Here is a 26,155-nt window from a genome sequence, read left to right as displayed (position 1 = left end):
CTCACATCAGCTATCAGATTAGGTATGGCATGTTGTAGACAGTTTTTGAAGAACAGGTGTGCTGCTAACAAACATCTATTAAGTAATATTGTGTTTTGCATTTGCAAAGAGACAGGGGCCTAGCATTTTTTGATTGTGCATTTCTTAAAGCTTAACTAGAAGAAATAAACAGGGGTCTATGATAATAGATTCTGGTTTGTCCTGAAATTGACTTAGAGGCTTTTAGATTGAGAATGTGCTTGTATACATGGTCAGGACAGACTTCAGCTTGGAAAGGATACAATGGAAGTTTCTCTGCATACGCTGTGTTGAAACAGTGTGTGTTAAGCAGGTTTTTTTATGAAAGGATTTAGGCCAGATGTCAGCTAATTCAGCGAGAAACTGAGCATCGCTGTAAACATGACCCAGGTTAATCTGGACCCTCATTAAGAATTATATTAACAGATTTGAAACTGCCTTCATATGAGGAGCAATATTGACAGCAGGTGAAGATAGAGCAGACGAACAGAATGTTGCTTTAACGAAAAAACAAAAAACTGATACCATCATTTTACACCTAGATGCAACACGCAGAAATGCCTTCATTGAATTGAAGAACGATTGCAAATAATTTGGTATTTCTTAAAGCCAATGCATGATTGATAATGATTTTAGTGAGAATGGGTACACAAGTTGAGAACAACTTTGAAGATAACACAGCATTTGAATGCATCATTTCTATCATGGTGATTAAACCACACACATTTTAATAAACAACACATGAAAACCATTTTTGTTTTAATTCTTGAAAACTTTCAAAAGTCCAGTGACTGGTGCATGGAGTGGAAATGAATATTCTCTTTTGTTATCAGATATCATGCAATTGAAAGTGTATTCATAACAGACTCATTCTAAAACACATACTCCCCATTCTCATAGCAGTGAGCAGGTGAGAGCATGGCATAGTAAAATGCATGGTTTGAGTAAAAAGTACATAACATCACTTTATCGCTGGCGCATTGTTTTCTATTATTTTTACAACAGATCCACACAATTGTATGTTTAACCCTTAAGGGACCACTCTCAAAATGAAGATGTCAGTGAGAATTTTGTGTGGCAAAATGAAAAGCCCCCTTAACAAAGATAGTTGTTTCTAATCTTCACCCTCAGGAGAATTCCTTTTTTCAGGGCAAGAGTTCAGAAGATTGCCATGGTTAATATACATGTTACAGCCACATCGCATTAAGACTAAAATGATAGCGTCATCTGCATATTGCAACCTTTGTATATGAGAAGAATATCATGTTGGGGGAAATTATCTAAATCTAATCAGAAAAGCTGTGTGTCTAAATATAGCTTTCCCACAGGTTATTAGCTAGATCCCTTCTGTCTATCTCCAACGTATTCCTTATCCTATCTGCCTTTTGAATATATCTCTACCTCTAAAACTGCTTTTTCCTTGCCTTTTTAGCATGCATCAATCATGCTGCCCTTGAAAAAAAAACCTTCCTGGGTCCTTCACTTCCTGGAAAACTACCATCATATTTCTCTTCATCCTACTGGAGTGGGTTGTCTGTTCTCAAGTTACTTCCTACTTGAACAAGCATGCCCCATTACTTGCTTTTCTTTTAGGTTGAGGTCCTACTCTCTTTCACATTTCTATCTCTCATCTTCTCATGAGAAACTCTCTTCTATTCTCATCTTCTTAGATGTGTCTGCAGCTTTTGACACAGTCAATCACTCTACTCTTTTCGTTACCCTTGCCTCTCTTGAACTCTCTGGTTCCGTTTTTCAGTGGTCCCATTTGCAGCTTTGTGAAAAAACCTATTCCGTCTCCTGCGCAGGTAGCATCTCTTTTTCATGCCCTCGCCTCTGTGGTGTACCCCAAGGTTCTGTACTTTGCCCACTTCAGTTCTCAATTTCAATGTGGATGATTCCCAGACCTTTATCCGCTTTTTCTGACACTGTTCGCACTACTTTCTGTGTCTGTCTTTCTGACATTCAATCGTAGACGCATTCTCATTTCCTCCATTTCAGTGCTACTAACACTGTAGTTCTCTTCTTTTAAACATTCTCTATTCGAGTTCCCCTATCTCTAACGAGTGTCTCCTTTCCCCCTTTCCTCTATTGTTCTCTAAAACTCCACTAAATCATGGTGTTATATGCAGAGATATAAAATACTGCCAGAAAAATATGCTTTGCAGGTGGCTTTTTACAATGGATTCTGATGGAATCTGCCTGCTATTCAATCGGTGCAATTGCGAGGAGCATTCCATTGGAATACACTGGTTGTACACCTGCATCAAAGTCGCATGCATAAAACCATGTGCTTTTCTGAGACGGAGGAGGAATTCAAAGTGAAGATGCTAGCTACACCTTGCAGCGCTCAAATGTTTCAGAACCTCATGATAATGAAATGGAACAGAATATGAAAGAATATTTATGCTTTCATTTGCCACACCAATCATTATAAAATTACCCCCAGCATGTTGTGTGTGTGGCTGGATTGTCTGCCACTTAACCACATACTAACTCATGGTCACCTTTTAAACAACCAGTGAAAGACACACCAGGGAGTTTTCTTTATGTTTTGCCCTGTAAACCATATCTTGATATCTTACTCTAAAACATAGGGGCTGGCCTGTGCCTTTTAGTTAAATGACTCATTACAATAATAAAGGTAAGTTCATTGGTTGACAGCGAAGTTGAAATGCTTCTTTATTGGGTATTGTCTGTTTGTGTGTGTTCTGTAGGTACCATCTCTAATCTCCCCTTTTTAGACTTACTCCAAAGTATTAGTTACTTTCATCTGTTTTCTTTGTATAACTCAAAAATATGAAAATAAAATGTTCCCTGATCTCGTACCTTTCCTGTGTTTGTTAAGAATCCCTTGTGTGTGTGCATGTGTGTGTGTGAACCTGAGAAGTCTTGGTGTTCTGTGTTAAGTCACCTGCGCTACTGTTTTCGTGTTTCGAGAACACTTTCTCATCATATGATATTTGTGAGTATGACATTATTTGCCTTATTTGCCCTTGTCGCACACAAAGGGCCCAATTCATGGAAAAGTGTGCATTGATCCTGCAAAGTCTCCATGCCGAGAAAGACTTTGCAAGTCCCTGCACGGATAGGATTTTAAGCGTGTTCTGCGTATTCATGGACTGTTCCCCGTAAAGTAACCCTATGCGTGAGTCACGGCCAGAACACCCCTGACACACCCTCACACAAAGAAAATCCAGCCACATACACCTACCCCTTTGCGGGCTCCTCGTCCGCTAACTCATGCACACCTGTAATACTGCATGTGGTCCCCCACAACCACGCTTACACCCCAGTGACAACACGTGATGGCCCCCCATAACATTTACTAGCACCCCAACAACATGCATACCATTTTCCCTAACTCAGTTTATTCCCCTCTAAAGCTGCGTGTTAACCCCCATAAACTATGACTGCACGTGTTGCACTGCAGACTTGCACCCCTAACTCTGATTGGCACCCCAACTGTGTGCAGGCACCCCTAAATTCCAGATCGGATATTATTTTTTCCTGGTATTCCATTTGCGATTGGGGGCTTGTGTCTGCCTTCACGTGGTGGTGTGCGCGGGAGCTTTGTGTGCTGTTTTCCAAGACATGATGTCGCAAGGTCAGATCCATGGATACATTTGGCTTCTCGCAGTGCCGACGTGCGATTTCCTTGTGCACCGTAACACTGGGTATTATGCTTGTTCTGCCCCCTATTTTTATTATCTGTGCAGGCCCGTCCCACACTCTGCAAGGATTCTCGCGCAACAGGCTCTCGACTGCTCAGAGAGACGTGCTGGACATGCGCAAATTCCCCAGAAGGTCCGGAAAAGTCCCACAAAGTCGATTGCCTGAATCAACGAATGGGGTTTTTGCACACAGAATGGCCTGCAAAGACCTGATTTTCCCCAGAAAAAATGACATAAATCAGCCCCTTCGTTTTTTCATATTGGCGCCGTGGGCACAATAGGTACGTTGGGCTCATAAGTATTTGTCATGTCCTTTAATTTGCAGGAAGTGATGAGGGGAAATGAGGAGAAGCTGGACTAATCCTCCTCCGTGTCAGAGATTGTGGGTTTCAGCCAATAGGGAGTGAGAGATCTCAAGGAATAGGAGCAGATGATGGTTATGCACACATGTAAGTTGGGGGCAGTGGTTGAGGAGGGGAAGACAGTGGCAGAGGAAGAGGAGAAAAGGGTTGAGGATGTGATTAAGTAGTTGAAGGTGGTGGTTCTGAAGGGGTGATGGAGCATGAGGAGTAGAATTTGAGGAGATGGACATGGAGCATGAAGGGTAAGATAATGTGGCTACCAATGTGGAGGAGGTTGTGGTAGAGATAGAGGCATTCAGGAATAACCCTCAGAAAGTGGGCAAGTTCCCTGACCTTGAAGTTGGTAGGGAGAAGAAGGTATTCCAGAATCAGTGGCCGAGGTAGCTACAAAGGTGCAGGTGTGCAGAGAGAGAAAGAAGCTAGAGGAAGATGAGGTGATTGTGCTGTGGGAGACTGCAGAGTGCCAGGAGCAGGAAGTGGAGCCAGATATGCTCCCAGCAGATGATGGCCTAGGAGGAGGAGGAGACTGGGACATTGCAAAATTGCCTGCTCATGCTGATGGGGGTTGGTGTTAGGCTGAACCATTTTGCAAGAGGATGAAGTTGGTTTGGATTATATCACCACCTATGACATGACTGCATGTCTGGTCATTCTGTGGAACTACATCAGATTACTTCAGATTGCTGACAGGTATGACTGTCATGAGGGTGGCAGGCAGCGCAATATGCAACCTCAGTGGAAGACAGTTCATCAGGGCAATCCAAGCAATATTATCTTGGCCACCTCATCAATGCACAATCATTGTAAACTGTGGCACAATGACGTGTTTAAGGAGTGCACAAAATGTGGTACAGATGCAGCAGCACCGTCCTGCAGCAGTTACGCTGTCCTCAAAGGAATGGCAGATGGCATTCCAACCAATCGCCAGTCACACAAGTGACCTCCACCCCCAAAACAGCTTGGCCTAACCATTTCCTTGGGCCCCCATGTCTGGCCCATCACAGTCTGACACCGTAGTACCATCTACTAACAGGGCCATTTTACCACACTTAGAAGTGAGGTCTACTGTTGGTGGTAGTAGATCCCAGGATGTGCTGCCATTTAAGAAGAATAGGTGAGTAAAAGCATGGTGGAATGCAGGCTCATATTGCATTCATTTCCTAATCATTTTCATTTGGAGTGAGCTGGATGACAACCTAGTGCTGTATGCCATTAAGAGAATCACATGTTCATGTACCATCCTTCCCTATTCTAGTTGACTGAGCAAGAAGGAAGTCAAAGGGTGGTCATGGCACACTGGGAGAGTTCAGAAAACAGACATGTGTGGCTCTGCTCATTGGTAGAGCTAAGCAATTTGAGACAGAACTGTGAAACCTTCCTCGCCACATTCACCAGACTACACCCCACCTTTGTAATAAAATTAGTTTGTAGGCAAGTAGAGGGAGTGGGGCAATAGTCAAGCTGAGGTCCCAGCACACTGTTACCAGAATGATGTCTGAATTCCTGGAAGCAATGGCCTCAGTTAGTGCATGTCCTTCTATGTGCCCTCACTCCCTTATATTCCAACTGTGGTGGTAATTACCTGGAGGATTTAGAGGATGGACTCAAGAATTCCCCAAGGTAGTTAGCTGCACTCCCATTGGCTGAAGTGACCAGCTACTTCAGATTGTCCCCTCCCGTCTTCTATCCATCTGTACAATTGTCTTCCCAGCTGCCTCACTGGGTAATTATATCCCCTTTATCCAGTTACTGCACTGGTTTCCATGAATTATATGTACAGTTCTAGTTGCTTCAATAGGCTTTTGCACACTGACTGAAAATCAAATGCAGGGGGGGTCGACAGGTCTCCTAAATACTCTCTGTGCTCTTTCTCTTCATCTAGATCAATAAACTACTGTGGGGGCAGCATTTGAATGAGAAGTGAGACATGTGATTGCTGAGGCAATGGCGTTCGGAAGGCTATCAATGTAAGTATCTTGCTATATTGTGCCAAATATTGTGTTAATATCCTCGTTCAACTGTTATTCTTCCTCACTTAGGTCCAGCGAGAGTCCTGGGAGCTAGCGTTCCACATAGAAGCAAGCAGTTAATCAAGATGAATCTTAACTAATATCAATGTTTTAAATCTTACTGCATGTTTTCTTTGCTGTGAAGTAACAGTCCATTGTTCTCATTTTTGTAGGTTGTGCAGAAGGTCTGTGTGGAGACATGAGGATGAATCAGGGGAAGGATGTACATAGCAGTATGTAAAAAGGCAGCTGTTTCTTCAGAACGGAGCACCCGGAGAAAAGCTGAAGTCAGATGGTATGTGTGTCACTAAGCACAGGAGTTCTGGATGGCACAGTTTAAATAGCCATTGAGAGATATGGCCTCCATTAGCTTTGTAATGTTGCTTGTTCATTCATGCCTTATGGGAATTGCAGTCCCAGCTTCAGTCTCCATAACCCCACTGAAGTGCTTCACCCTCGACCCCTGGAGCATTTGGAAGTTGGGTTTTGTACTGCAAGGGGTTGTTGGGACTCGATTATGGGGCAGGCACTTTAGGAGTGAGTGGCTGAAGGCATGAACAGAACTTCCAGTTTGTGAGTGCCGTGCTAGGACTCAGCAAGGTGCTCCGCTATTTGGTACAGCCACATCACTTGGGAAGAACCTCCAGTTTGAGAAGATGGTACAAGAACGTGAAGTGACTCTTCTTTCTGTGAGTTCCAAGTCGATTGAGACATATTCTCCAGTTTGTGAGAATGGTACCTGGACTCAAAGAGTCTCTCCACTGGCTTTTAGGGCCAAATACATTGAGGGTGAAGGTAAAACCTAAGATTCACTTTTGTAATGGACTCAACCACTACTGTCAGAGTCACATTCTCTGCCATCTTTCCCCATGCAACTCCATGCACTTGAGATGGCACATGCACACGTCTTTGTCATCTGAGGAATCTGTTGCATGTTCTTTCAAGTGCCAGGGCTGTTGTAACAGTGCAGTATGTTTGTGCAAATGTGCCCATTGCCTGCAGATTAGGGGTGGGAGGCGGACCTTTTTCCCCTTTCTTTTGCCCAGTATGGAGATGATGCCCTACCTTGTGGACCCACATAGAAGAGCTGCCAAAATTGCTACCCTACTTTTCTCGCAATTCATACTTTTCCTATATATGGCCTTTGGCAAAATAAGCTTGTTACTTTTCTATTGAAAGGTTACTCCACAATGCTTATATTTTGTGAAGGGTTTCGATGGGCCATTACCTTTCCTTCTGCTTGGCGTCTACTTGTTGTAAATTGCAGTGGCTACAATGTGAATGGTGATGAATGAGAGCCCATTGCTTATGATGTGTCTGCAAAGTTATACTGCTAATGACACGTGTTCTTTTGACTAGGAACCCTGCACACTGGCACTGAATCTCGATTCCTATATACAGTACTTGCACTTGGTAACTGCATGGGTTTCAGTGCCTGCACCCACTTGTGCTGTCGTTGGGTCTCCCTCGCTATGTGTGTTATCATCAAGGTAGAGATCTATGTGCCTCAATATTGAAGCAGGGGCAAAGCATAATCCGTATTATGTTCTTCATTGTCATCAGTTTTGAAGGAAGTCAGAGTTGGGAAACTTTTAGCAATCACCTTTTCATTCTCATCCATAAATTGCTCTCTTTGTTTATGAGCTGATGTAATATCTTATCCATCTTAAGCCTACCTTGATGGGGGGCTACATTTGTTCTCCTCCGCTTGGGCACCATCCTCTGCACCTGATGCATGTGCAAAGACATTGCATGCAGACATATATTTCTTCCCAATGCTCCAGATTAATTTTGGACAGACATCTCTTTCCTTTGCAAAGAAAGAGATTTGTGGCTGCCAATTGAGAGTTATGGCATTGCAAAGAAGCACAGACTGCCAGTGCTTCTCCAGCACAAACTTCTGCTGCTGTAGCAGTTGAAGAACTCCTAACATAAAGTCCTGCATTTGGTTCAGACATATTAATTCAATGTAACTCTTTCCTTAAATGTCATCTTACTGTTAATTTGATGTGTATCTTATTTTATTGCTTCATTTATTGTGCTGTATTTGTGGGACTCCTCCAGCTTCTATCTGGCAGACTGGGGCATGAACCAATGTTGCATGACAACCAATGTGAGTTAATTTACCCTGAGATGTTATTGCTACTTAATAAATGCACATGTTCTCAGTGGTTTGGCTTTCACCTTCACCTACTAAGTGAATATGGGTTCTCAGTACTTTGACATACTCCAGCGAGTAAACGTACATGTGGTTCTCAGTGCTTTTGTTTTTTCTTATACCTAGTAGATATGTGTGATTTCTCAGTGATGTGGCCTTCTCCTTCATATACAAAATGCACATGGGGTTCTCAGTGCATTTGCCTTCTTCTACAATTACACATGTGAATGCACTGGAGGTTCTCAGTGCTTTGCCCATCTCCTGCGCCTAGAAAGAACATGTCATGTTGGATTTCCAGTGATTTGGCCTTCTTCTCTGCCTATAAATTGCACAGAGCGTTCTCAGTGCGTTGCCTTTCCCATGCACCTACAGAACTCATGTGGGGTTCTCAGTGCATCAGCCTTCTCCTACACTTACAAAATGCAATGCACGTTGATTCTTAATGATTTAGCCTCCCCTTAGACCTAGAAAATGCATGTGAGGTTCTCAGTGCTTTGCCCTTCACTACAGCTATACAATGTACAAGGAGTTCTCAGACATGTACCCTTTGTTTCAATGCCTAGAGAATGCTTGTGGGGTTTCCATTCTCCTATGGCTAGTAATTGCATGAGTGGCTCTCAGTGTGTTGCCTTTCTTGTATGCCTAATAAGTGTTTGTGGGGTTCTCAATGCTGTTGCCTTTTAATATGCCAACTAAGTGAACATGTGGTTCTCCTACACCTAGTACATGCCTTGGGGGTTTCAATGCTTCAGCATTGTCCTATGCATACTAAGTAAACATGTGTATCTTGGTTTTGGATTTCTTTTCCCCAGAATAGTAAATGTATGTTGGGTTCTCAGTGCTTTACCTTCTCTTCTGCCTACAAAATGTACAATGGGTTTCCGAGTAACTCCTACTCTGCATACTAAGTGCATGTGGGGTTATCAATGCTTGCGCCTTTTCCTATGTCTAGTTAAAACACATGTGATTCTCAGTGCTTTGGCCTTCTCCTATGCCTTCAAAGTGCATACAGGTTAATTGGTGATTTGGCATTATCCTCCACCTAGTGAAAGCATGAAGGGTTCTCAGTGTTTGTGCCTTCTCATTCACCTACAAAATGCATGTAGGATTCTCAGTGCCTTGGCCTTCCCCTCAAACTCCAAAATGCACACTCGTTTCTCAGTGCTTTAGCACTTTTATATATCTATATAATTCACGTGGGATTCTCAGTGCTTTGAACTTCTCCTACCCCTTCTACAATGCCTACAGAGTGCATGTACAGCTTCCAGAGCATTGCTCTTCTCCACCTACAGAATCCATGTGGGGGCTCTCAGTGATTTGACCTTCCTCTACAAGTAATGACTGCTGTGGACTTCTCAATATTTTGGCCTTATGCTGCACCTCCAAAGTGCATAATGAGTTCTCAGTACGTTGGCCTTCCCATCTTCCTACAAAATGCGTGTTGGGTTGTCAGTGATTTGGCCTTCTGCTAAGCCTACACAATTCACATCAGGTTCTCAGTGCGTCGGCATTCTCATATACCTTGTAAATTCGCACAGGGTTGCTAGTGCTTTGGACTTCACTTAGGTCTAGTAAGTATATGCAGGGATCTAGGTTCTTTGGCCTTCTCTTAAACTTACAAAAAGGCACATGGGATGTAATTCCCCTTCCCCCACGATTCATTCACACCTGGACCATCCCAAAATTCCTGTCCCCCCCCCAACCAAAGCCCTCTCAAAAAGAAATCCAACATAATTCCCTAACTTTTCCTAGGCTCTATTATTGATATTTCAGCTGTAACCTACACTATCCCAGTTACAGTCCACTTCCCTAATAACCACCACTCCTTCAAAAGAGAAGCAGAGAATGCCCCACGTTTTTACTCAGTTGTATTTATAAACAAGATACCTCAATTCCACTACAGCCTCATGTTTCAAACGTTGGGATGAATCTGTAAAAGTTTGACCTTGTTGAACCTCTGGAAGTTCCATGAGTTTGAGGTTCATTCATGGCTCATGTAGAGAAAATATTGGTTAAACGATGTTACTTATTTTTCCCACGACAGTACATACTAATAAGCAAGTGCTGAACAGACCTCCTTTCCACAGTGAACCAAGGGCTCAGCACATCGCCATGGGAATCTGTGGTTAATGGTGCACCTGCAAAAAATAATACACCATCTACACAGGCAAAGAGAATCTGTCTGCATGTGGAAAGTCCATGGGCATGGGAAAGGCATGTCTGTCCATACCAAAGCATGGAAAATGGCAGAAAAACTCAGGAGTGCCCTACTTACATACCACCTCTTGAAAACAATAGCACATTGATGCTCTAAGCATATAAAGGACAGCGATAGATAACATCCAGGCATATTTCAACCAACGCAAGGGATTAAGCAGAATAATTGAACATTGCTCTGATGGAAATGCCATTTATTGCAGTTTGTTGTCTGTTGGTGGAGGGAAGGCAGCAACCAGCATGGAGACATACATAGCAGCAAAGGAGGAAGCCACCACACATGACGAGGTTCAGATTGGACCACACTGCACTTTCAGACTATGATGTTCTTATCAATGTGATGAAGTCACCTGGCTGCTTCTGGGGACCATGAAGGTGGTAATCAGAGGGCCAATTCACAACCTGCCCAGTGTAGTTTGGGAGTATGGGGGCTCCCCTGGTCACAATACTGTTGCACACCAGTCCTGGGGACCTCAACTCCCCAACCCCCAGGTTCACCAGTCAGGTAGGCAAGGACAGTCATGAACGACTTTACTCACCCCAGAAACCTAGAAAGATAATGACCCCGCTCCAACTAGGAGCCTGAAGTTGGGGCGGGGGTCTGGTAAGGCCTGGCACACCTCGCATCAGCTGTCCAAAATCTGCCACAATTACTAGACAAAGGTGCTGCCACTCACTAAGAGGCCAGCCCAGGGAAAGTATTATACAATCCAGGGAGTCTGGTCCGTTTCTGCAGGGTGGATGTGAAGGGGGATAGAGTTTGGTAGTGGCTGGAGATTCGAAAGACTTGGTGAGAGAAAAGTCTGGAGAGATGTGGGGTGCTGGAGAGAGTGCAGTACGAGAGAGCAGAAGGAGGTGAACACAGGTCAGATATTGATGGGTAGGCGGTAAATTATGGGTTGCAGGAACATATTTTAACAGCAAAGGAGAGGGTGGTAATCAGGTGCAAATGGTACGGCCAAGGAGACGGGAAGGTGTGGTAACATCACATAGAGAAGGAGAAGGAACAGAAAATGAGGAGGGATAACATCAGATGGGGCCAATTGCACTGTAGAGGTGGTAACAGCAAGTTTCAAGGCAATACTTAAGGATAAGGTGGTAACCTGAACATAATATCATCAGCAGGAGAAGGTGGTGATTTGAAAGTAACCAAATCAGCAAGTCAGGGTAGAACAGAAGAGTCGCAAAATAAAGAGAGGATATTGTTGGTGTAACCTCAGGAAATGAAGTGGCCCAAGGAAAGGTGAAGTTAGGACACATTGTGGTCTGAAGGTGGTACTCAGAGAAAGGAAGAACGTTGTCCTTTAGTCATACAAGAAAGAAGATACCGGTGGGTTAGGACCAGAAGGTGGGAGGAGGAATGAGTGTGGGCTTTGAAGGCTAGGAGAAGTGCAGAGTGGGTATGGGAAGAAGCCATGGGGACTTTTTTTTGGCAGACCATGAGAGATCCCTCTCTAGCTCTCCCTGACGGCTAGTCCTGCCGACTCGTCTGCTGGAAGATGGGCCAAATTAGTCTTGGGGTATATGACCTCAGAAAAACCAGAACAAGTCCCACTGAAGAAGGGATTGCTCCCCCACTTTAAAACTGCCAACAAGCATAGTAGTAAGAGGGCCCTTGATTAAGACAGACACATCTACAGCTCTCGGTCAGATATTCCCACTGACCCGTCTGCCGAAAAGAAAACGGAACCAAATGAGTCTAGGGGTTTGGGACCCTGGAAAGATTTGGGAATCCTTCAAGTCTGCATCATCAAGGAACTGAGAGTGCTGCCCTGAAGCCTCTGCCCTTGAAAGTGTAAGGTCAAGAAGGGCTATTTGGGAGACCAGAGAGTGCCAGGAGCCCAGGTTTACTGGGATACACTTTGGGGACCTCTCAGAGATGCAGTGGTCCTTTCACACTAAGGAGACATTATCTGGACATGTTCTGCAATTGGAAATATCTTGTTTACATTGACATTTCGCCCTTTCTTTATAAACTAGTTCCCAAATAAAGATGTCAACCTTGATATATGGTCTTGGCATACTTCTTGGTCCTAGACATCTCATGGCAACACTTACAGACTGAACAGGGGCACCGACCATGGCATCATAAGGCCCAAACAGGATAACCTATTATCAGCCCATTCTGCTATAGACCCTCATGGTGTTTCACTTGTTTGTCATTTACTCCTTGCTGAGCATGGCTGCCCGGGCTGATTGACCGAAAGACCACATTCCTTAAAATGCTGGGTTCATTGTGTAGTGTGGGGGTGGGGAACAACACAAGATTTATAGAAAACCATGGTAACATGAATACCATCAATGGAAAGTTATACAATGTAATCTGTTTCTTCATTGTCATTTTTAACAGGACATTACTTGTTTGTCTATTCTTCAAACAAAGACCAGTGAGCCGGTATATAGTATCCAGAGGAGACAGAACAGCATACACATTCAGATGAGGTGTAACACAGATCAGTGCTTCATTCATATCTGTGCTCTTTTGCCTGAGAATCAGCTGCCTTTCCTGCATCATTGGGCGCCAAGTACCACAGAGGACCTTACTCCTAGGTAAGTCAAATGCAGGTCACACAAGTAACCACATGCCAGACAACTGGCATTGTGCATGTAACCTGACCAACTATGATGAACCTGTGCATTAACAAATCATACATAGTTGCAGAGGTAGGTGACACTGTTAAAAGCACCTGATTTCTGAAGGATATGTGAGAGGTCCCTCTTTCAGTTGCCAGCCACTGCCCAATGATCCACAGTAAGGATAGCAGGCAGACCTATACATGCATCACCATGTCTCTGAAGCATGCCAACACATTAATCCATACTAATGTTTACCAATTCTATTTAACGGGGAGCACTGGATAGCAACATAAATCCTTGTCCATGACCACTGAAAGTCAAAAAAGCTAGATACCATAGTTATTTTACTGCATTGTAAAGAACAGGATCTGCTAAACAATACACAAACATGTGTGGGCATCAGGAACAGGTATTTGTATCTTTCCAAGACTGGGGAGTCCGAAATAACCATTTGACAAGGTATGCCACCTTGCAATTTGCATTCCTGTGCTACATGGAACATAACATCACAATTCCCCACAAGGGCCCGTGCTTACCCAGCACGAAAATGAACATGAAATACATGACCTACATATACAAAGGCCTCCATCAGGTTAGAGTTTTCACAAAAATAATAGGTGTTTGACACGGATGTAATCACAGTTAATGATCATGACATGAGCAATGTTTTCACCTAGGTATATTGGGATCACATACAATTCCTTGTTCTCATCCTTCAAACCTCCATTAGCTTTCCCACAATCCTGGCTACTCCAATAACCACTTTTTGCCCCAATGTTTGTGATGGTGCACTTAATTGTGGCCATGCTATAGGGTGAACTAATAGGTACATTGCTATGCCAAATATTGTTTTAATTAGGAACAAATCATTTGAGGAGCTGCACAGTGCAATATATGGTTGTGGCTATAGTGGAGGTGAGAGAATAAAGGCAGATAAGAGGTGGTGGAGTGGTCTCCCAATACAATAAAGGGCATCAATGCATCAATGATGAAAGGGAGGGAATATTGGTATCACACTATTTAGTGCTACAATATTTAGTTCCATGGTATTATGTCAAGGGATGCAACCAATATGAAGTGAACACAGGCTACCCCGCTCTTACGCGCGTCAGTAGATGGATACAAGATATGCATTGTACTGAAGTTAACCACTCGTTAGAACACATAGTTAAAAAATATACAACAATGTATTCAAACAAGACAATAAATATTGGTATCAAAAACAATTCAATACATATCACACATTTAGCACATAGACAAGAGATCAATCAATAGTCATACATCTAAAGTCACTGGAGACGGCTGTACTAAAAAACATTCACCTATATCAAGCTGTATAACTGTGCATATGCTCTAAATCTAGGTGAGGTTAGTAACAGTGTGAGAGAAGTTCCACTATCAGTGTTGATGCATTGTGTTTGGGCTAGAGGGGGAGGACTGTGTCTTTTTATCCGGTCGCAGTTGTATTCATCCCACCAAGCCTTCCTCAGGACACCCAACTTAAAACGATGTAGATAAAGTTCCCCGATTATGAGGAACACCTCCAGTTAATTACTAAAAAAACATGGTTTGATTTACAAACTGACCATGAGAGGATCCATTGTATGTAAAACCCACAAACCGAAACTGTCCACCAACCTTCAATTGCTTCTACGTGCCTTGGGCCACTCACTTCTCGGCACAACATAATCATTGTGTGTTCAGTAATTTCTTAATTGAAATCAAACGAGAGGGGTTGTTTGCTTGCTCCTGGCATTGCTGTACACCCTATAGCACAATGTAGCTACTGAAAAAATTATTAAAATGATTGTTACCTTGCTGTTTGTAGTATCCAGTAAAGTAAACAACTCATGTCTGGGTTCTTTTAAACCAGCATTCAATATTGTTGTGCTCCAAGATTGTTCACCTGTCTCTATTGCATAGTTTGTTCCATTATGCGACAGGCCCCCCGGCAGCAAACAAGAGGGATTTACTCAGGTAATAAAATATATATGATGACAAAGGAGGCACAGTGTCCTCTGCACAACTCTCTCTCATTGCTAACCGCAACAATGCCCAATGCCCTGTCTCTAAACCTCTGCAGCCTCAACAACCTCAACATTCCCCAGTGTAATTTCCCCTAAAGCCTGCACATCCCTTACTTGAGATGTCATGAGTGTCGTTCACCATCATTCACTAACACCAACATCTGGGTTAAGAGATTTGAGTGGTGGGGACTAGTCATCAGAAATACATGGGAAGTGCAATCATTGGAAATGTTTGGACACAACAGTGATCAGGATAGGGAGGGAAAGGAGGAGAGAGGGTCTTTGGTGGAACTCAACTCTGCAGAATGGTTCATAAAGAGTTGGAGAGACATATCCTTCTGCTCAGAAATCCTAGTCAAGTTGGTTTGTGGCTGCTCTGGTGCCACATTGGCAGTGACCATATGCTTTCTGTGTTGGAGGTTGGATGCCACAACATGCATTAGTGTGGGTGTGTGTGTGTAGGAAATTGTTGCTGCAGTAAGTTTGCTTCTAGGCTAGGGCACATCCTTGATGGTTTGGCACTAAGTGCAGCTCATGAATCACATGCTATGGTGGCAATAATCTATGCCTTCTTGTCCATACCTGATACCTCATAAGGAATTCCTAAGGCTTATTGTAGGCAGCAACATCCATATTCTATATATCCAACACATCCATTTTGGCATTACTGACCTTCTGCATCTTTTCCTCCCACATCAGTCTTGCTACACCCTTGCATTCATGGTGCATGGTATATCTGGGTTTGCAGTCCTGATGAGGTCCATTCCTTTCAGTGCTGCCTGTTGTGGACTGAAGTCCATAACCTAGGCCATAGAATTAGGGTTTTTGATACTTACATCACTTTGGAATGCAAAAAGAAGGAAAGGTAGGCCTAGGAATTGATGGTATGTTAGTGGCCCTATATGTTAAGATCCCGAGGGGTGAGCTGACCTCTCTTGTCTATTGATGATGGATTCCAGCTTCAGCATATTTGTGTTTTTGTGGACATATGATCCACACTCAGTCCCCTAGCTGTATGTGTTACATGACATGGGCTTTCACATGGTTGAAAATGGACAAAGCTCTCTCAAGTAGGAGGGATAATGTTGCACAATGCGCGTGTGGTGTAAGGTTCCTGGAACGCATTTCTTCTTCGGGATGACAAGATGTTTCTTGCCACTTCATTTGCCTCTTCCTTGTATGTCTCCCCCCTTTTTCCTGTATTCCATCTGTAAATGGGAGCATGGTGTTGGTAGGCATAAGACCTACTTCATGTTTTAATATTAAATTGACATGCATCTGTAGTGTTTTACATATGGTGCTACGCAGTGCAATCATTTAATATTGTGCCTATCGCTAAGCTTCCAGCACACTCAAGAGATGATCAATCGATAATTATCCTGGCCTTCTCCTTCTCCTCTTGACAGAGCCCCAAGCATGTTGTTGAGCAAAGAATATCCTCCAACGATCTGTGACCAAGGTATGGGTTTGCCAATCTAAGTATCTGTCCACATTTTTAACTTCATTTGTGGTATTTTATGAGGGACACAAAGAGGAGGCATCATCCACCACAATGCCACCCATCAGCGTTGTCATCTGAGAATTCGATCTTCTGGCCTTTTGACCAAAATGGTCCTGGTAGTTCAGAATGTATGGGGTTTGCATAGAGTGGTGTCAAATAATTTAAGAGTCAGACATAGACATTCAGTTGTAGGAGCAGAGAGCAGGTGAAGGTGATGGGCTCAGGCACGTTAAACCTCAAATGATTTAGAAGGTCATAGGTTGCTTTGCAGTTTGGGGAATACAAGCGGGGGAGACTGCTTTGGTCAGGGCAGACCAGAGCAATTTTCAGCAAAGTGTGCTATAGGCAGGAGCATCAGATGCATCATCACTAAACAGTTACTTGTCTCTGGAACAGGTTACACTTCCAGGATAGGCGTTGGGGCTCTCCCAGTCCTCCATGTAGTTGATGTCTCTGGTGGCTCTGTAGGTGGAAGAATTGTACAGGTCATTTGGAGCTGCCTGTATGCTTCTCTGGCGCTTTGGGGTGGTTGTGGGTGTGTTCAGGGTCCTGCTCCATTCGAGATTCAATCAGTGCATGAAGCAATTAATGGTAAAAGGATTCTATGCAGAGAAATTGAATTCCAACTTTTTTATTCTACTGTCATAGCAACAGTTGTAGGGTAAGTTGAAATGTAACTTAATATAGTAGGGGACCCATTGCGTAATCAGCAGACTCTTACATCCACCAACCCCCTCTTACACTGCCTCATGACTCTCTTCCACAAACCATTTCTTTAGGCATCAGATTCTTTTGTGACATTCAAGGAGTTCTGTGGACATCACCAACATAAGCACACATGCCACACATCTGCCTTTGTTTTGACAAGAGACAGCATCGTGTGATAAGGTTGGAAAGGGTAACTATTTTCCTAAACAACATTACACAAGGTAGAAATAGGGGAATGCTGCTTGGCTCATAGAAATCCTCATTTCCTATTTGACATACTTATTTAGGAAGGATGGATTGCAATGCACTCATCCTGATCACAGACATACCTTCTCCAAAGTCCCCACCTGACCACTACGTGCTTGTCTCTCAATTATACCTGACTTCTTTTCACCAGGCATTAATTACCCTGTCATTTGTAACATGTCAATGCCATGTGTAGCAAATCACATCTGTACCGCTTCACGTGACTAATGGGACGACATCTATCGAAGAAAGTAGGTCTTCCCACCCATACCGCGACTTACATGGGAGCTGGGACGGCATTAAGATACCCAATTGAGTAAGTGGTGTGAAACCTTGGCAGTTACATTTTTTGCTGCGGCGAAAGTATAATGCAATACACGTATGATGTTGTAGTTTGATTTTGTTATCTTGGGTTGCTGTCAAGGCATACCTAGCAACCGAGACTAATTCTGCAACACGTACACATTATGCCTGTGGGACAGATCACCATTATTGTCATTGTGATTGATGCAACAGAGGGATATAAAACCTCATATATGGTTTTCTGTCTTCCCATCCCACTACCACTAGGTAGACAACATCCTCTGACACGACTGAACCAAAAAAGAAAAAAGCTTGCCTGCCAAGGTCAGTGGGCCTCAGCCCTGAGCAACTTTTGGTTTCCCTTGTGCTGAGTCTCCTCTGGCCAATTTTGGCCTTTATTTAAGGCACATGAAAATGTACTTGAATATGTCAAATTGCTAAAACCTGATTTTAAGAGACAACATACGTGAATAAGCAAATGTTCAATCAAAGTGGACACATTGTCCTTTATATCTGTGATTGTTGGTAAACGTGGTACTGATGTCTTCCGTTGAGTTAGAAATGAATGGCAATAACAGAGTTGCTAATTCAAAACCATGCTTTGGCGATTACTAGCCTATAGGTGACTGTGGTGTATTCTTTTTTTTGCACACAGGCTCACCCCACAACTGATCCAGTCCCATGGCACAATTAAGAAGGTGGTAAAGTATAATTCTGCCCTCTTTTAGGTTCTGATACTTGGTAGGTACTGATCTGACCAACCATGATTAAGGGAATCAGAAGACTGTCCTGATGAAAGTGGCCCCAATAAGAATTACGCCACTGAAACCGGTAGACAGTGACTGCTACACTGTAGAGGCATTAATTTGACCTACTGTATGTGAGCAATCTTTTGACCTCACCCCACCCTCCGTTAACCATTAACATTTCCAAAAATGCAGAGTGGAGTGTGTATTGTCTTTGTATTGTTTTGTCAGAAAAACTTGGGTTGTTTGTAGTTTGTGTTTTTTCATTTTCGATGCACCAGGGTTTACAGGCAATCCCTAGGCCATTAAACTCACGAACATCCTAGTGGATGGCTGTTTTCAAGACCATTGATGCACTGATTTTCGCTGTTTGGCTACTTGTCTCTTCCAACACGCACACATAGTGGAAGAGAGTGGTGTATGGGCTAAAAAACAACAAGGCTGGATGTATTACTCCAGATAGAATTCAGTAATTTACCTTCTTTTCCTATTCCTTTTTGATAAGCGTTACATCAGCGCTTCCTAGGCTGAGGTGCGGATAGGAGGAAGGGACATATAGAAAATCACTGTATCCTTTCTGTTCTTCTTCACAGCCTTGTTCCTTTATAACTGCTTTTGCCCTAAACCACAGTGTTTTTTTATAAAATGGTTTTGTTGCATACTGTCTTTTTTTGGAAACTGGACACACTAGGCTGTAACTAATCACGGTACAGATGTGTTTTGCCCCATTTTCGTGTTACAGAGTATCCAGACTAAGGGCATCACCCTGTTAATTTACTCCTTGCCCCCCTCCTCCAGGTCGATGCCCTGTGTAGCCCACTCAATATCCTCTGGAAGTGATGCTCTCTGTGCATGCTCACTTTCCAGTTGGCAATGTTCACATAATGGTAATTGCTGCACACTCTCTTCATATTCCATACCCACCTTCCGCGGCTCTAACATCACCATGTAGCACTTCAATAACTATTATGGGATTGGACCCTACTTGTGACTCATGCTTACTGGGAGTAATTCATTTTATCCTGATCATTTCATCCACATTTACATATGCCACCACTGTTACTTTGAGCTTATACTATCTTATGTTGTTCTTGACTTGTCTTGATTGGATTCTGTCTTTAAACTCTTCTACATTTGTAAGTAACCCAGGTGATTTCCCTAAGCATGGGGGAAATACCCTTGTATTAGGTTTTTTTTTTCTTAGGGGTTTAAGATGAGATACTCCTGTGGTAGAATGAGGTGTAGAACAGTGAGCCACTACCATCTCATCTACTGCCCTTTTAAGTCAATGCATCTCGTGAGTGCACCTTGAATGCTCTTTTTTATGGCACAATTAAATATTTCAACCATTCCATTTGTTTGTGGGAGGTGCTCTAATCCATTCTCTTTTAAGAAGTTTTCTTGTGATTTTACTTGGACTCCATTATCTAATAGGAGAACATTCAGATAACCATCTTTGCTAAAAGCTTGCACTAAAAAATTGATTACATACCTTGTACATATGTTATGGGCAAATTCAACTACAACCCACCTTGAAAGAATGTCTATTACACCATACAGTATGTTTGAGTGGCTCCACTCTTTATATGGCTACTACATCAAACCTCATCCTCTCCCGTGGGATATTTGGAACAGTCGTGACCTTCATAAGACTGGTAAGGGTCCAACATGTCTTTTCACTTTTGTCACCTGCTGCTTCGTTACGACCCCATGGACTAATGATATGCTCCAGCTGTAGACACCTGCCAGAGGAATAATTGTATCCTCCTCATTATCAACCATTAATGTATGTACATTTCTTTGCTCACTCCCCACAAACGTTCACACCCCAACTGTCACATATTTTGTTATCCCACATCCATCTCCATGACAACTTTCACTTTACTTAATGTGCCATCTTCTTGCATGGATCTATCCTATTCTTCCCTAGACACCACCCGATGTTCAGCAATGAGAATCTGGTCCTCTTGTTTACTTTCCTCTTTTTCTGATCCTGGACAGCACCTTATCCAGTCGATTGGATTTTGAAGCTTTCCTCAGTGGCTTATGATCCAAGAGAATTTCAAAATTGATGCCACAATTACACATGCAGACAGATTCTGCATAGGCCCGGCAGAGTTTCAATCGTGATGCGAAAATATCCATATTTGCCAAAGCAACACTACACAGAATCCTTTGGGATTGCGGAAACCATTACACATACTCACTAGTTGGGCTGTGTTTTCTGCCACTGGTAGTGTTAGATCAAACATGCCAATCTTCTTGACGTGCTATTGAGCCTGTGGTTTGCAATTTTCTGCAGTCACTGTGGCCTCAGCAGTATGAGGCTGCATTTCGATTTAAAAAAATGGGGGCACATTCTAAATATTCCAGTAGGTTCAGTCGGTAGGTTTTTCTGTGATACTGTACATACTGCAATTAGCCAAGCAAACAAAAACGATTGAAACATTAACATATTAGAACAATGTTCGGCATTTGTGCAAATAATCAAATCTGAAAACCTGGTTTCTTCCTCTTACACAAAGCAACCTTGAATATAAATCATTTACACCATTCTACTCTCCTATATCTTGTCTGGAGAAGTTATGACCATTCTGACAAGAACATTACAAACAAAAATAAGCTCTTATTTTTTGTGAACCAAGGTTCCTGGTGCCCCAGATCAGAAGTCAACTGTCAAAATCATCATAAGAGCTGGGCTACTACTCTTGCTTTCCAACGATGGCCCGTCAAAACTGAACGTTCCAGTTATAACACCCTTTAACCTTGTTTGGTTGTTCCTCGCCTCATCAAAGAAAACACATTCCTGTACTCGGGCTTTGTGAGACTAAATATGTCTGATTGTGTTGTTAATCCCAGTATCCTGCCCGACCTGAATTCCTTTACCATTACTCGGCTTTAGAATGAAATTAACTTCCCTAATGTTGTGACATCATGCAGTAACCACACAATGGCCCTCATTACGACCCTGGCGGAAATCGTGGTGCAAAATGCACCATGGAGCACGGCGGAAAGCTGCCGATAGCGCCATGGGGGTTGGCGGATTTTCCGCCCCATTCCGACCTTGGCGGGGCGGTAAATCCCCATCCCCCATTTTACCCTTCCCCATTCCCATTTTTGCCCCATAGGGTATAATGGGAGTGGGGAAGGCGTTAATTACGCCACCGTAAAATACGGTGGCGTAATTAACAACAAGGTCCCGTAGCGCCATGGATTTCTCCGCCCGGAAAAACCAGGCGGAAAACGCTCCATGGCGCTACGGGAACTCGTAGTAGGGCGGACGGGTCCGCCGCGAATACCGCTGGCGTAAACCCACTCCGCCAGGGTCGTAATGAGGCCCAATGTTGTTGTTAATACAAGTGTGTGCCCTTCCTTTCACTAGCCAGAGGTAAAAGTGAGCAGGGACGTTTCGGAACTCAGTTCCACTACTTTTATTTATTCTTTGTACTGTTAGTACTTATACTACTTTAACAACCATTCCCTTCTTTACAGAATGGACATTTCTGACGTTACAACATGCCTCTTTATTTTGCCGCCTTATATCAGTATTGTTAAGCTGATACCTGTTTAACGGTGCATTCACGAAGCCTTTATGACATTTCAGCCTGGATGAACTCTAGCTTGTTTTCATTTTATACTGGGTAAAATGGAGGCGATGCTGCTATCAATACAAGAACAATGTGTATCTTCTTATGAGTCGCCTTCACTGTCATCTGACAACATTAAATGCTTAGATGTGATTGATGATAACGTTCTGAGCAGTTTTAGAGCAATGCCATTTGATATCAGTTTCCTGTGTGTATTGTGTCTCTTCATGCCAATGGAAATGTGTGCAGCTGTAGAATGAGCCTTATTGCAACTTGCTTCAATAAAACCTATTATCAAACTCCAGGTGACTCACAACTGATTGGTTTCTGGAAATAGTAAAGTGATCACGTCCAGGCTATTTGCAGAAACCTGCTAGGCAGTAGAATGCAGAATTCAGATTAAAATGCTCTGCGTAACCATCAAATGCATACAGAGGTCTGCTCCTGCCTACCTCAATGATGGCATCACATGGTATCTCCCAGGAAGGAACCTTCAGTCTATGGAGGATCACAGAGTCTTGACCTCTAGGATTCTGAAAGACCAGGGGAGAGAAAAGACTTGCAGTATGGGATCCAGGCTTTGGAATACATTACCAAATTCTAATCATGGCTCTGCACGATTTTCCAGTGTTAGGCCCAGTTGAAGCAGCAGGTGGGTGCTGGATATGGGTTTGAACAGAATTAAGTCTAGTGCATAGAGTTGATTGATTCTACAAAGCTTAAATATAAATTCCCCAAACGGCTGACAGAAAACAATGAAAAACTATGCAGAAGGGCCTCTTTATTTGTTAACCTGCCCAGGCAGCACCCCCTTGACACATGTGTAGAGGACGTCCCAAGCACAACCCACACTCCAGCCGTCCATTTTGAAGTACCAAGAACATTCACGCCGAAATATGTGAGATATGATGAGCAAATAAACCAGCAGAGAGCTGCAGTGGGGCTCTGTCCAGTACCTATCAGAAGAACAGCACCTGTTGAAGTACCAACACCTAAGAAAACCTGGACAGTAAGGTACCCATTGAGAAAGTCATATCGACAAATGAAACAGAATGAAGATTGTCAGAACGCAGTCCCTGAAGAAGCTAAAAAGATACTGAAGGAAGACGAATGGTGACATCACAAGAACCCGGACTGACTCACATATGAAAAGATATGATGACCTGCGAATGATTAAAAGATATGAAACACTATGGATAAGTGACATCCTAAGCCTGAAGTGAAATAATCAATGTCAAAGATATCAGAAATAATGCCATGAGCATGATGAAGATATTCAGTTAGTTTAAACGTGTACAGATGTAAGGAACCGCAAGAAGCAAAGAATCGTGAGGCTTGCTTATGCTTAATTGTAAAGTAGATTGCGGCAAGCGACACCTATACATATCTACCTCAAAAGAAGTACTGTATATTAGTATACTTCCACTATGCACAAGAGCAGAATCAACCAAAGGTACTAAAGGTCTCAAGAGAAGAGCCTCGCAGCACTCAAATCGAAAACTAAAGACTGAGAGAAACTCAAACGCATGCAAATCGTGCCAAGAATGCAAGGTCGTATCAGCTGAAATAGACCAACAGTGGATACAATTTATGAAAGAAGAACAGGGTATCCTGTTCAGAAAGGTCAAGATAAGCCACAGAAGGGCATAATTAAATCAAATACACAAAATTCATGAAGAATAAGACACGGAGTCTGAATCACATGACCAGCCAAGCGAGAAGGGATGAAACTTTCACAACTACGCGTGGCCTTGTGCCATGCACAGATATCTTAACTTTTCCAGACCGAGAAGCAGTTTCAAGGCCAACCACAAAGAAATAATTGACACATGACCACTGAGATGATGATTGATTGTAGCAATAATTGGAGGAAAGCTGTGGTGCAGATGAGCTCCCTGCACCTGGCCGGCTATTCTGCACGCTGCTAAGCAAGTGGACAAGTATGAGTGGGGTCGTTGCCAACCCAAACATAAAGGACCAAGTAATATAGGGTCCTATAGTGAGTAGAACCAATGAGACGTTGTACTTCTAGTGATGTTTACAGGAGGCATTTTGAAGGTGGGGCTTAGATACCATATACAGATATAATACCTATATTAAAGTTACCTTCCTAGAACCAGTAGAATTGCATGCAACATTTTAAGCACTGCATGTCAGCGATGACGAGTATTTAGTATAAATGATGTTTTTTTTATGAAGTTCGTTGGAGTTGTTGAAGCGAGAAGGAAGATCGAGCAATTGCTGATATTCATGAACTCCCCGTTTTTTGTGCTTGTCATTAAACGGACTCCCTTTGCCAACCCGTTGAGTTGTCATTATTGATTTGATGCTAGAGTATTAATCTGCATCCCCATCCATCTCAAGGGTGCTGCTACTCTTCTTAAAGTGATATTGGGAAACCCCCAGCTTTATGGGCCACTTGGGGTCCTAGTGCACACTTGGTAGCAGAGAGGGGATGGTTTATTGACTCTCGATTAGTTAAGGCACCCATTGACCATCGACATAAGTAACTCTAGGTCCTCAGCAATATCAAAAGTCCTTTGCCATCCGGCTAAGTAGACTGAGAGGCTCCCCGTAGATAGTGGTTAGACTAACGTGTAACACCTGCAGGTTGAGGTCTGAAGGAACCTGTGCTTTCTCCCACAAACCCCTTCCCACTTCTACTGGCAGCCGATCGAGTGAAAAGCAGGAGAGGCGGTAATGAAGATGGTGATCCCGAGCATCCAGAGAGGAAAAACATGCGAACGGTGAGTGAAAAAGACTAAGGGCCTCAATACACGGTAGGCGGTAAGGGTTTACCGGTACCGTATTTTACCGGTACCGGTAAATCCTTACCGCCTTACTACAAGGTCCCTTTGCGGGTTGGGGAATTTAACGCCTGCTTTTTGCAGGCGTTAAAAACCAACCCGCAAAGGGACCCAGGGAGCTAATTATGGTACCGCAATTTGCAGTGCCATAATTAGCGCCTTCCCCATTCCCATTATGCCCTATGGGGCAAAAATGGGATTGGGGAAGGGCAATGGTGGAAGGGGGAATTACCGCCCCGCCAACCTTGGAATGGGGCAGTAATTCCCCTTTCCACCAAGGCGGTGCCGGTATTTTACCGGCATGAACCATGGCGCTAATAGCGCCATGGTTCTCTGCCTACCGTGTAATGAGGCCCTAAATGCTTTGGCAAAAAGTTGCATGCCATAGAATAAGTAAGGCAAGGTAACGGAGGGAGGTGGGACAAAAAATAATGTCAGAGCAAGAGTAGAATGCACATATGTAAGGGGAAAGAAATATTGACTCGAGGGGGGCAGAGCTAAAGAAAGAATATCAGAAGTGTACCAGAGCAACAGAGGATACTGGGAGAGGATACCCGAGTAGAGAGATACCAGGAGGATACCTGAGCTAGAGAGAGGATATATCCAGATACCTTCGCGTTAATATAGTGCTAGAAGAAGCCTGCATTCAATGTCCTGAGTTAATAGGGTGCAGTAAGAAACCAGAATCGATGAAAGAGACGATCTGAAAGGGATGCACTTACATTCCATGTCGGAATAGCGATAGGGGCAGGAGATTTGTGTAGCTGGCCGGAGTCGGTCTAGTCTGTCATGTATGACTTGTGTTTTTTTCATTTTTTTCTGACGTCATAGAATAAGAGTTTTTTGGGAGGAATTAGCATGAAAATTGCACGATTGTTCAGCTAGGATATTGTATAATATGAATTGATGGTTGTTGTTTGGAAAAGTAAACATAATTTTTAGTGAAAAAAAGGGATTGGAGCTTGTGACGATTGGTGCTCGCTTATATTGTTGGTTTTGTTTAAGAATTGTAAGAGGATAACAAAGTGTTATATGAGGAGAAGGTGAACAGATTTAAGCATGGAAGACGTTACACAGTTAATACACTTGTGCAAACAGTTGCCAAAACATGCACCAAAGCTGAAAAAATACAGTGCAGAATGGGTTAAAGGAACTGCCCACAAAATCTTTATGCCATGGCCCCAGGGCAGATCGCTATCTAAACAGGTCCTGCAACAC

This window comes from Ambystoma mexicanum, chromosome 7p, assembly GCF_040938575.1.
Source record: "Ambystoma mexicanum isolate Mex_15411 chromosome 7p, UKY_AmexF1_1, whole genome shotgun sequence".
In the NCBI taxonomy this organism is placed as follows: Eukaryota; Metazoa; Chordata; class Amphibia; order Caudata; family Ambystomatidae; genus Ambystoma; species Ambystoma mexicanum.
This window is presented reverse-complemented; position numbering follows the sequence as displayed.